At 31.5% G+C, this 11,557-nt stretch overlaps 1 long non-coding RNA gene across 3 annotated transcripts; it reads right to left on the bottom strand.

Annotated features, from left to right (window-relative positions):
• Positions 1–949: 949 nt before the first annotated feature.
• LOC143057014 (uncharacterized) lies at positions 950–7,154 on the bottom strand. Of its 3 annotated transcripts, none has more exons than XR_012972600.1 (4): positions 4,882–4,904; positions 4,454–4,594; positions 1,731–1,828; positions 950–1,106 (listed from the first exon to the last, which is right to left on the bottom strand). It is a non-coding gene; the product is annotated as an uncharacterized LOC143057014 (long non-coding RNA). The 3 variants fall into 3 exon arrangements; XR_012972599.1 differs by lacking the exon at positions 4,882–4,904 and adding an exon at positions 4,726–4,812; XR_012972598.1 differs by lacking the exon at positions 4,882–4,904 and adding an exon at positions 6,994–7,154 and having other exon boundaries at positions 951–1,106.
• Between the last annotated feature and the right edge of the window lie 4,403 nt (positions 7,155–11,557).

Raw genomic sequence — 11,557 nt, 5'->3', positions numbered from 1 at the left:
GGTTTACTTTTACGAATAGTGACTTAGATGGAGAGTTTTCTTATTGGCACTCATACCACATCTTTTTATATTATTCTGCTCATTATTGGTCAATGATCTAATTATTCAAGCATTTTACTTTGCAATGACTACAAAGGTGATAAATTTTAATATATACAGCCTCCTCCATTAATAGCTACTGTTTCCTTTGAATCTTAAATAAGAAATAAGATAAAACAAAGGTTTGCGTTATTTCGCAAATGTTTGCGTTAAACGCAAAGGTTTGCGTTATATCGTAAATGTTTGCGTAATAACGCAAACATAGGAAGAAAAATTTAAAAAAAATGTGTGGCGCTAATACGCTTCCGTAGATTTTCATTAATAATTGATAACTTTGTAGGGACATATTGAACATCAAATTATCGCAGCATACTGTAGGTTAAAAGGAAGTAATTAAATATGATTTCATCTAGTTTTAGTGGACACAACATAATGAGCATGGTAAGGGGAGAGTTTGGCGCCCGCTAACATGTTTAACACCGTCACATTCTGTATGTATTGATATGAACTAAGTTAGGAACCCGTTGTTCAGTGTCGTTTGGTGCTAGCTTGCTAAGTCACATATTTGCTTTTTGGTTTATTGTTTTGTGTATAGCTTAGGTCGCATTGGTTAGCTTTTATCGATTAAATTGTTTAACGTTTGTCATTTCTGGACCTTTTATAGCTGATTATGCAGTATACGCTTTGATCATTGCTGAAAGTCGTAAGGTGAACTTTTGTTCTTAATTTTGGCGTCTTGTGAAGAGTTTTCTCATTGGCAATCTTACCCCATCATTTTTATATATAAGGCCTTTTTATGACGTAACAATTGGAAATTTGAAGAAAAAAAAACAAGAAAAGTACGTATCATTAACGTGATTTAATCAAAGGACAAACGAATGAAATTAAATTAAACATGGAACATGCGTTCCCAAGACGGTTCCGTCCTCACCACAACTTGGGATCATGTGCATGAGGGTCTGTATGTCCGTACCCAGTCCCCAATTTCAGGTCCATAGGCTGGATTCTGCCAGGATTTTTGGGTACGTCGCCTTTAGATTCCTTTTAAGGGTTTTGTCACTGCTGAACTAGAAATATATAAATGTACACTCAATAAATAAGAATGAATCAATGCATGCAATTCCTTTTTCTCAAACACCTATTTTAAACAAACAAATAAAATGTGATATGAAGGTTTAGCATTACGACATGCATTTTAATATGTGACATAAGTATTTTACCTTCCATTTTTTCTGAGAAGATACGCAAGATCGTCAGAAGAATTTCAGTGACTATCGGTTTTGGAACTCCTTTTCTATTGTACCAGTATTATGTTCAGTTTTACAGATATATGAAAATCAGTCAATATTTAGTATGGATACTTTTTGTTTCAATATGAAACAAAGGTCTGTGAATTCGTTCTTGTTAACACGACAATGAATTTCAGATTGTATTGGCATCAAGATAATTTTTTTTATATTTCTGTATTCTCAAACTGTAACAAGTATCTGTCATAGGTCGCTATTATCAAATTGCTTTTGTTAAGTGCGTATTTGCTATTTTGTGTTTGTGCTGACTGCTGAGATAGTAGGACGATGGTTCGAGAAGAAATGCAACGTAACATCAGTGTTATGACATAACCATATAACGTTTTTTGTATGTAGATTTTTCTACTTCTTGATAAATAAAAATATATTTTTGTAATTTATTACCTTTCCCAAAATGCTTCTCTGCATAATGTCATAGGAAACGCGCTCCCATTCAGATGTTTAATCTTTGGTGGGTCTGTTACAATTTTATTTAGATCATGCTGTAAATTATATTTATAAACCATTTATTTGTAAATATCGCATATCTGCTCACTGTTTGAATATAGAAACTGACCGATTTTATAATATTAAGAGACATCTGAGACTTTGTAATATGTGTGATAAACAAGTACTGTAATTGAAGATGAATATCATTTTATTTTAGTATGTGAAAAGTATAATGAACTTCGAAAGAAATTTATCAAACCATATTATTGGAGAAAACCTTCGAATTTTAAACTCATACAACTGCTATCTGTTCATAATGTAAAGGAACTTAACAATTTAGGGAAGCTTTTATTTCTGGCCAAAAAGGCACGTAATTAATTTTATCATTATGAATGCTTAATATGTGTTAAGTTTTACCATACTCTGCTGTTCTGTTATATGGGTATACTTACTTATATGATTTTTTGACTAATTGTTTAAATGTAAATATATTTCACTGATGTAATTGAATATTTGTAATATTTATAATTCTATAAGCTGTATTGCTTACGAATAAAAGATTATTAATTATTAATAAATCTAGAGCGGAAATAAATCGCAGCTTGATTTGACTTCTTAACTTTATCCGTTAATTAATCCCAGCTTCAACATGCGTGATTTATGACAATTTATTGTTGAGTGTGTAAATATTGACACCTGTGTGTAAACTAATGTCTCTTTTTAAAAGATTTGATGTTTAAAACTATAAATGTATATACATGTACTTGTTGATTGGAAAAAGTACGATTTAAAAAAAAAAAAAAATTCTATTTTTAATACACAATATCCCAGATTGAGATCGATTAACAGGTGAAATCATCTGACCATGAAAGAAATACCTAATCAAATTCTGTGTTTTCACAAAATATGTTCATATCAGTAAATGTTTAGTGCCAAGAATGTTAGTATCGATATATGGAATATATGTCTCCATAACAAAATTCTCACATTACCAATTTTTGTGACTTTTTTTCTTCAAAACTGTCTTTTTGTGATTTTATTCAACATCAAACTTTCTTTTCAAACAAGATTTTCTAATTGAATGTCGTATTTTCTTTTCATTCCTATTTTCAAAGGAAACCAACAATTTATTTTAAAAAATACTGCCCCAAACCTCTTTCCACAAAAAAAGAATTTGATTGTCATTGTTTTATATATAATCATTAATAAACCGCAATTGCATATTATAAAACATAATCTGGAACTACTTATATATAAATACATTTATCTATTAGTCCAAGCATACGGTAATATATGACAGTATATTTTTCCTGTTTCAATTACCATGTTCATACATGTATGAGGCTAGGCATGGGTCATCATTTATGAGGATATGAATGATATTAGAGACATATTATATTATTTTTCTCTGATGTAGTTTGAAGAAAAGAGAATAATGCATGGTACCGATAAATGTAATTATCATATACTTAGACTAAATAACATATGATTTTTACCGTATGATAATAGCATTAAATTAAAGTATTTTCCATATTTTCCGAATTGGTGCTTAGCGGGCTGATATGAAAAGTTTATCACATGCTTCGATTGTTATCACATGCCTTTCCGTAACGTTATCACATGGCATTCCGGAAAATACACCTCAATGCTACGTTTTCAGTGAAAAACATTACACAGTAGTGTACAAAACAATTATTTGAATAGTGGAAAGTATATTGTGTAAAATGATTAAATTAAATTAAAAAAAAAATATATTAAATAAATGCAGTTTTTAAGTTTTTCTGAAACATAATTTAGAAAGTTACTTTAAAAAAGTTGACTTTTCCAAACAATGTTCATGATGCATATTGTTGAATTATTTTTTGTCAATTCGTCAATATTTAAATGATTTTTTCTCTGTTGAGGCATATGATAGAAAGATTTCATATTGAATGTATCAAATTTTTGGTCAGACGTCCGTGAACTTTTTACTCTTTCAACTTCTTTTCGGGAACCACGTAGAAAGATCAATATATGAATCTGTTATTTTTCTCTACTGTTGAAGCATGTGATAAAAAGATCATAACATGTCATTTTTCATATCGCATGTATTATCAGCCCTCGGTCAATATCAGCCCTCGAGCCATGCGGCTCTTGGGCTGATATTGAACCTAGGGCTGATAATACATGCGATATGAAAAATGCCATGTAATAATCTGATAATAACAGATTAAAGAGGTGATTATTGGTTACTCAACGTCAAGGGGCAAATATTACATACATGCTTATGACAAATAATAGAGATCAATTGACTAAAGAAAAAAGTGAAATGTTAAAAAAAAATAACGATAAAGAACTATAGAAATGATGATCTGACATCTTTAATTTAAAATATTAAGTAGACCAATTTCAAAGAAACAAGGCCATTTAAAAAGTTAATGAAAATATTGTTTTATAACGTAATTAAATCATTATAATGACTAAAATATTACCATTACCACGCACACTCACATAAATGTTTATTAAATATATAATTTGGATCGCAATACCCCCCCCCCCCCACACACACACACATACACACACACACCGACTTCAAGGTTCTGGATACGCCCCTGTTATTTGTTGGGTATATTTTTTAAACGTGTTAATCGGTATACTTTCTCATTTTCATGTTATAAGATTACCACTTAAACACTTACCGGCTTTTTTGTATAAGTAGAATTGCTCTGTACTATAGTGTACCACTTTCCAGACACCTGAATCGGGCGGCATAAAAGTTACTAAGTGGTGACTCTATTTTATAAAAAAGAAAGACTTCCTTTCTTGGATTGGTTGTTGAACTGAAAAAGAAACATGCATATAAATACATTACGTATTTAAAACTTGCAAAAGACAAAAAAAAATACGACCAAAAGCCGATTTATATATTATATGTCACAGTATGGCCTTTAACGATGTACAAAACCAATACCATATAGTAAGCTTTAAAGACCTGGCATTCTATGCGGCCCTTACTATGAGGGGCGTTTTAAAATAAATTTAGAGACAAAGAACGTATCTGAGAAGAAGAAAAAACGTGTCCGCTTTCATACTCCAAACCTCTCATAAAAAGGTAAAAAGATCGTACCATAATACAATTTCTTTCGAAAGATTACAGGTAAATGTTAAATTGGATTACACAGTGTCCATGTATTTTTTTGTTGTTACCAGACTTTACCTGACATTATACAATCTTACATAATAATACCTATGTGGTTTAGTATTAATGAGGATATTTGTCACTTGCAATATACAGTAATAAATAACACAGCACGGGACGTTTGCGCTTTTCCATAGGACATTTGCGCTTTTTTTTTGTGGACACTTGCGCTTCAAAACATAGGACATTTGCGCTTTTTAAAAATGGACATTTGCGCTTTTTACATAGGACATTTGCGCTTTTTTTTTATATATATATATCTATGACTTCCCTACTCTTTTATCCGTGCTTGGGACCGTTTTAGGTTTTAAAGTCAGATATCTGTCATCACAAACTTCAACTAGCTTGGTAAAACAATGATGATATATTTCTTCAGACTTCCCATCCAACAGAATAAATACAAGGGGAATTTAGTTCCAATTTTTCTGTCGTCGCATTGTTGATGATTATGATCATTTTTCTGACTCAAAATATTAGAAGTCCCATTGTCCGTTTTAATTCTTGCATTATAATTTTAACGGTACATCTCCATGAAAGGTCTCCAATTTTTAGGGTTTGGTCGAAACAATATAAAAATCCATCAAGACATATACATTTTTTTTCTTTACAATATAGCTAGTCACTATTACTTTAAACTCCATGTCTAAGACTGTGTAAATGTGAACTAACTAATGACAAATATAAGTTCAATTTATTTAGGTAATGATTACTTCTCATTAAGATTAAAGGTAGTCGACTATAGGTAAAAAGCGCAAATGTCCGGTCAATTTAATACAGGTGATTCTAAACTAAAAGCGCAAATGTCCATAGTATTTGAAGCGCAAATGTCCTATCGTTTTACAGGTAAAAAAGCGCAAACGTCCTGTGCCCAAATAACAACCATATCAAAACTTATTTTGTTAAAAAGTTAATGAAATTATTGTAACATAACATAATTAATCAAATCATTAGAATGAATAAAATATTTAACGTAATCGAAAATTAAAAAAAGTTCACTAATAATTTAAATGAGGACCCAAAAAACTAGAATGTAAGATAGAAAGTCACAGGACAAAAAGTCACAATTCATTTTTTCTGATATTTTCTTTGAATAAAAAACGCTTATTTCTACAAAAATATTTTTGTATTTTTCTTGAACTATTGTAAATAAACCAACCTTGTAAACAAAATTTATCAAAAACATATCAAAGATGATCAAATAATTATTAAAAAAACAAAATGTCAAAGTGGCTTCAGTTGGCACTTAAATGGCTTCATGGTGCAAAGAAATCTTTCTTTTGCATTATAAAATTTAAATAAATCTTAATTTTTCAAGTATAATGACACATTTCTTAAACTTTAATATGAATATATGTATTAAAAAGTAAATATTTCAAGATATTTCTCTTATATATTCAAACAATTGTCAACAGATTATTTGTGACTTTTGTCCTGTGACTGTTAGGTGACTTTATGTCCTGTGACTTTTTGTCCTGTGACTTTCGGTCCGTTTACCAAAAAATAGATAGGGCTCTCTGATCTGTTCTTGGTATTGTGATCTATTATAGATAAGAACTGTCACAAACGGCTCCATAGGGTAGAATCAATTCAAGTAGATGATAGCTAAAATAAACATAAGGCAGGAACATAGCCCCCTATGACTTTTTTCAAAGCGCTTTTAGGACTAGAGGACATGACTTTTTTACTTAGAACATGTGCGTTTATCAAACATGTATCTTCGGAAAAGTCATAGGAATCGTCTCATTAATCACATGGACTCTTAGATGTAATTTCAATTTAACAATGTTGAAAACTTAATCGTTCTATTCTATAACATAAAATAACAGTTAATAAGGGTTTCAGTCAAGGGTGAGACTCCTTCCTAAAAATGGGAACTCTATATACTTCATACAATGCTATTCCTAAATCTGTCCCGAAGTCGAACTATTATTTGTTTTAAATTTCTTAACGAAAATTATCTTAAATTAAAATATAATTATTTAATTTGATCAATTATAACTGTTAAAACCAAAACAACTTGAAGAACCAAAATATTCGTACCGTATTCTATCTTTGTTCTCTCTTTGACGATATTCCATTACTAATCTTCTTTTTGCTGGATGAAATACTGTCGCACTCACGGTTGAAGTTCAATTGTAGTGTAGTACTTCTTTAACCAAAGCATTTTGATTAAACCAATCAAAATACCTACATTGAAAGACTTGTTCCCTGTCTTTTAAAGGATATCTGAGATACCCGTATATCAGAGATAGAGGACAGGCCTATTGCATTTACTGCATGGTTTCGAATTCTAGATAGCATTTCTTATTATATTATTTCTCACTTAACCTACATTTACTATAAGTATTTTAAAATTATGCGCGAATTAAAACTGAAAAAAATACCGTATTCTGTCATAATAAATAAATTGAAGTGCAATCGGCAAAAGGTTCTGTTTGCAACACATTTGTATCGTTTATGTTACATAATTATTCAAATTGCACTTAGTCTAACGGTATTTTTTCTATCAATAATTGATGTTTCATAGGTTTGAAGGTTGTACAGATATAATATATATACAAGTCTAAAGAAAGTTAAACCTATGATTGCTTTGGATTTTTTTTTACACATGTGCATGCAAAACAAATTTCTTGGTAGAAGGGTCTAAATACAGCACAAACAACATTTTTTAAAAGACCGAACAGTGAACAAGTATATTTCGACAAATGCATTTGACTAACAGGTCGAACAAAGGATGTTTTTGAATTATATGCCATGATACAATAAGCAAACAATAACCAAGTACTCAACTGCCATGGACATAATATTGTTTTGTAATTCCAAAATGTTTTTAATCAAAATATAAATAAAATAGATAATTTGCTTCAGTTTAAAACCGTTTATAGCTGACTATGCGGAAAAAGGAAAAAGAAATCGAATAAGAAATGGAAATCGAATAAGTAAATGGAAATCGAATAAGGAAACGAAAATCCAATAAGGAAATAGAAACCCAATAAGGAAATAAAAACCCAATAAGGAATTAGAAACCCAATAAGGAAATAGAAACCGAAAAAGGAAATGAACATTGAAAAAGGAAAAAGAAACCGAATAAGGAAATGGAAATTAAATAAGGAAATGGAAATCGAATAAGGAAATGAAAATCCAATAAGGAAATAGAAACCGAATAAGGAAATAGAAACCGAAAAAGGAAATGAACATTGAAAAAGGAAAAAGAAACCAAATAAGGAAATGAAAATCGAATAAGGAAATGGAAATCGAATAAGGAAATAGAAACTGTATAAGGAATTGAAAATCGAATGAGGAAAAAGAAACCGAATAAGGAAACAAACCAAAAATTTGAAAAACTTTTTGAGGAAAAAAAAAATTTGATGAAAAAAAAATTTGAGGAAAAAATATTTTTAGGAAAAAAAATTTGAGAAAAAAAAATTTTGAGGAAAAAAATTTTTTGAGAAAAAAAAATTTTGAGGAAAAAAAATTTTGAGAAAAAAAAAATTTTGAGGAAAAAAATTTTGAAGGAAAAAAAAATTTCAGTTTAGACTAATATTTTTCAAAATTTGAATATCGAAAAAGGAAATGGAAACCGAATAAGGAAATGAAAATCCAATAAGGAAATGAAAATCCAATAAGGAAATGGAAACTGAATAAGGAAATAGAAACCGAATAAGGAAAAAGTAGCAGAAAAAGGAAATGAAAATCCAATAAGGAAATGGAAACTGAATAAGGAAATAGAAACCGAATAAGGAAATAGAAACCGAAAAAGGAAATGAATATTGAAAAAGGAAAAAAGAAACCGAATTAGGAAATGGAAATTGAATAAGGAAATGGAAATCGAATAAGGAAACGAAAATCCAATAAGGAAATAGAAACCCAATAAGGAAATAGAAACCCAATAAGGAAATAGAAACCCAATAAGGAAATAGAAACCGAAAAAGGAAATGAACATTGAAAAAGGAAAAAGAAACCGAATAAGGAAATGGAAATTGAATAAGGAAATGGAAATCGAATAAGGAAAAGAAAATCCAATAAGGAAATAGAAACCGAAAAAGGAAATGAACATTGAAAAAGGAAAAAGAAACTGTATAAGGAAATGAAAATCGAATAAGGAAAAAGAAACCGAATAAGGAAACGAAAAAAAAATTTGAAAACACTTTTTGAGGAAAAAAAATTTTGAGGAAAAAAAAAATTTGAGGAAAAAAACAGAGGAAAAAAATTCTGAGGAAAAAAAATTTTGAAGGAAAAATTTTTTTTAGTTTGGACTTGTAATATTTTTTAAAATTTGAATATCGAAAAAGGAAAAAGGAAAAAGGAACCAACTTGTGTCTGGTTGCTGCAAAAGACTATACCGAGTCGTGGGAATAGCTTCAACAAGTATTTCCTCTTCCAAAAACAAATTTTTCTTGCTTCGTTAACCCCATCTGATAAGTTTGTTCGATCGTACAAAAAAACCATGTATCGTTCTATCAATGACATTATCAAATCCATATCTGGTGGTGTTGGCTGATCAATCATCATTCTAAATGATAGAGTCACATCTTTAAACACCATCCATTTCACCAACGCAGTTCCTTTTCCAGAAAACGTGTAATATCTCAATGCCTAGTGTATTTGAAAGGTCATGGATACATATATATCTGAAGCTTTCCCCCTTTCCAAATGCAAGCCAAGGTTTGTCTGCTCCTAGGTCACTGAAAAGCGAAACCGCAAAACCGCAATGACAGCAACATCAATATCGAATGTTCGAGTCATGTTAAGTCTGTCTTTCACTGCATCAGACACATGCATCTTGATTCAAGTGTCAGCCTCTTTACGTGAACATGATGATAAGCTTGAAACATCACCATGTGATGGATAGCACAGAACATCCTGAGTAATTGTTACTACAACTGCCTTTCCCTCAAAATCTATTGAGCTAGCTGTTGCGAATGAAAACTTAAAAGTTCTTTCTTATTGTCGTAATCTTGTTTTGACTCTTGATTCGTCAGTGTATTCCCTTTCTCTCAGGATATTCTATCTTATCTATCTCGAGATGTATTTCAAGTTAATCACCATGTTCACATTAAGATGCTGACAATATAATCATGGTGCCTATGTTTGATGTAATGAACCACGAACTTGCACAAGTCATGATTCGAATAGTCGTTATTGTTTCGCTATTCCGTGACAGGGGTAGACGAACTATGGATTGTGTATGGGAGGGCAAAATACTTTGAATAAATATATTTACAAATGTACCTGTCAATGAGTGATTTCACACTCTAATTATGCTTTATGTCTTTACCAGTTGTGATATGGTTCTCTGGTTGCTTGAAAAGGAAAATAAGACTGCGTGGGAGACATTGATGGCATTAGAAGATGTGAATTTGACATAAAGAATGATGATTGGTCAGCCTAAATCACCGAGGCTTAACTGTAAGATCACACAAACTTATCAGATGGGGTTAACATGGTTAACGAATCAAGAAAATAACTATTTGCGCAAAAGGGAAGACTAATTGAGGGTAAAACGTGCAATATACTAAGGCAAGTGTTTAGGGGGACGAGCTTGGAATTGACTCTTATGACACCCATTTCAAGCGCTTATGAATGGCGAAGGACAGAGAGGATAACTTTTAAATAACTCTTTCTAAGGCCTCATCATTTTGTCAGACGCTTCTACATTGTGGATGTACTTGGGAATGCGGTTCAATGCCAAAACATGCTTCATCCTAAGCATCAGAAACAAACGCCATAACATCAACAGTTCAAATGGACACATACTACAACAAGTCAAGCATAACCCGTACCTATGCTTACAAACTTCGGAAGACCTCAAATGGACCACCCACATATTAAACGTGGCAAAGAAAGTTAATTCAACACTAGGCTTTCAAAGAAGAAACTTGAAATACTGCCCAAGATTGCAAAAACAGCTTACATCTCGCTCGTTGATCAACGATGGAATGTGGAGCCATAGTATGGGACCCCAACATGGTAACAAACATTAATAAGCTAGATAGGATACAACGTCAAGCGGCAAGATTTATCACCATAGGTTACAAGTCAAGAGAGGGCGGGTGTGTCTCCAATATGCTTGCCAAACTGGAACTACAAGACCTCCAGACAATTGCAAGACGAACAAGCTAGAAGTTGATATTTATGTACAAAGTGGTTTAGGGGCTGATTCCCGCTATTAAACCAAAAAACACGTCCTAAGAGAAACATAACTGCAAAGAAGTTCGAAGAATACCACGCAACAAATATTGTGGAAAAGCAAGTAGAAAATCACTCTTAGTGTTTTGATATTCCATTAAGCAAAACACCACAATACTTAAACTCATTCTTTGTAAAGACAGTGATCGCGTCGAATCAACAAGACGACACTGTAGTGCGCACATCAAGCGTATAGAGCGTCAAATCTGCTCTTACTCCTCGTCAATAAATCGGCGGTGCTCTCTCAAACCGTTATATTAAAGCCAGAATTGGTATTGACAACGCATTCATACAGATACAGAGACAGATACAGAGGATGTCGCGGTCATTTTTTATGTGGAAAATCGGGTCTCCCGTGCACCGTTTTGTTTACATGTGGTGGTGACTATGAATAAACACGTATTTTCAGCCAAAT

This window comes from Mytilus galloprovincialis, chromosome 13, assembly GCF_965363235.1.
Source record: "Mytilus galloprovincialis chromosome 13, xbMytGall1.hap1.1, whole genome shotgun sequence".
NCBI classification, from domain to species: Eukaryota; Metazoa; Mollusca; class Bivalvia; order Mytilida; family Mytilidae; genus Mytilus; species Mytilus galloprovincialis.
This window is presented reverse-complemented; position numbering and strand designations above follow the sequence as displayed.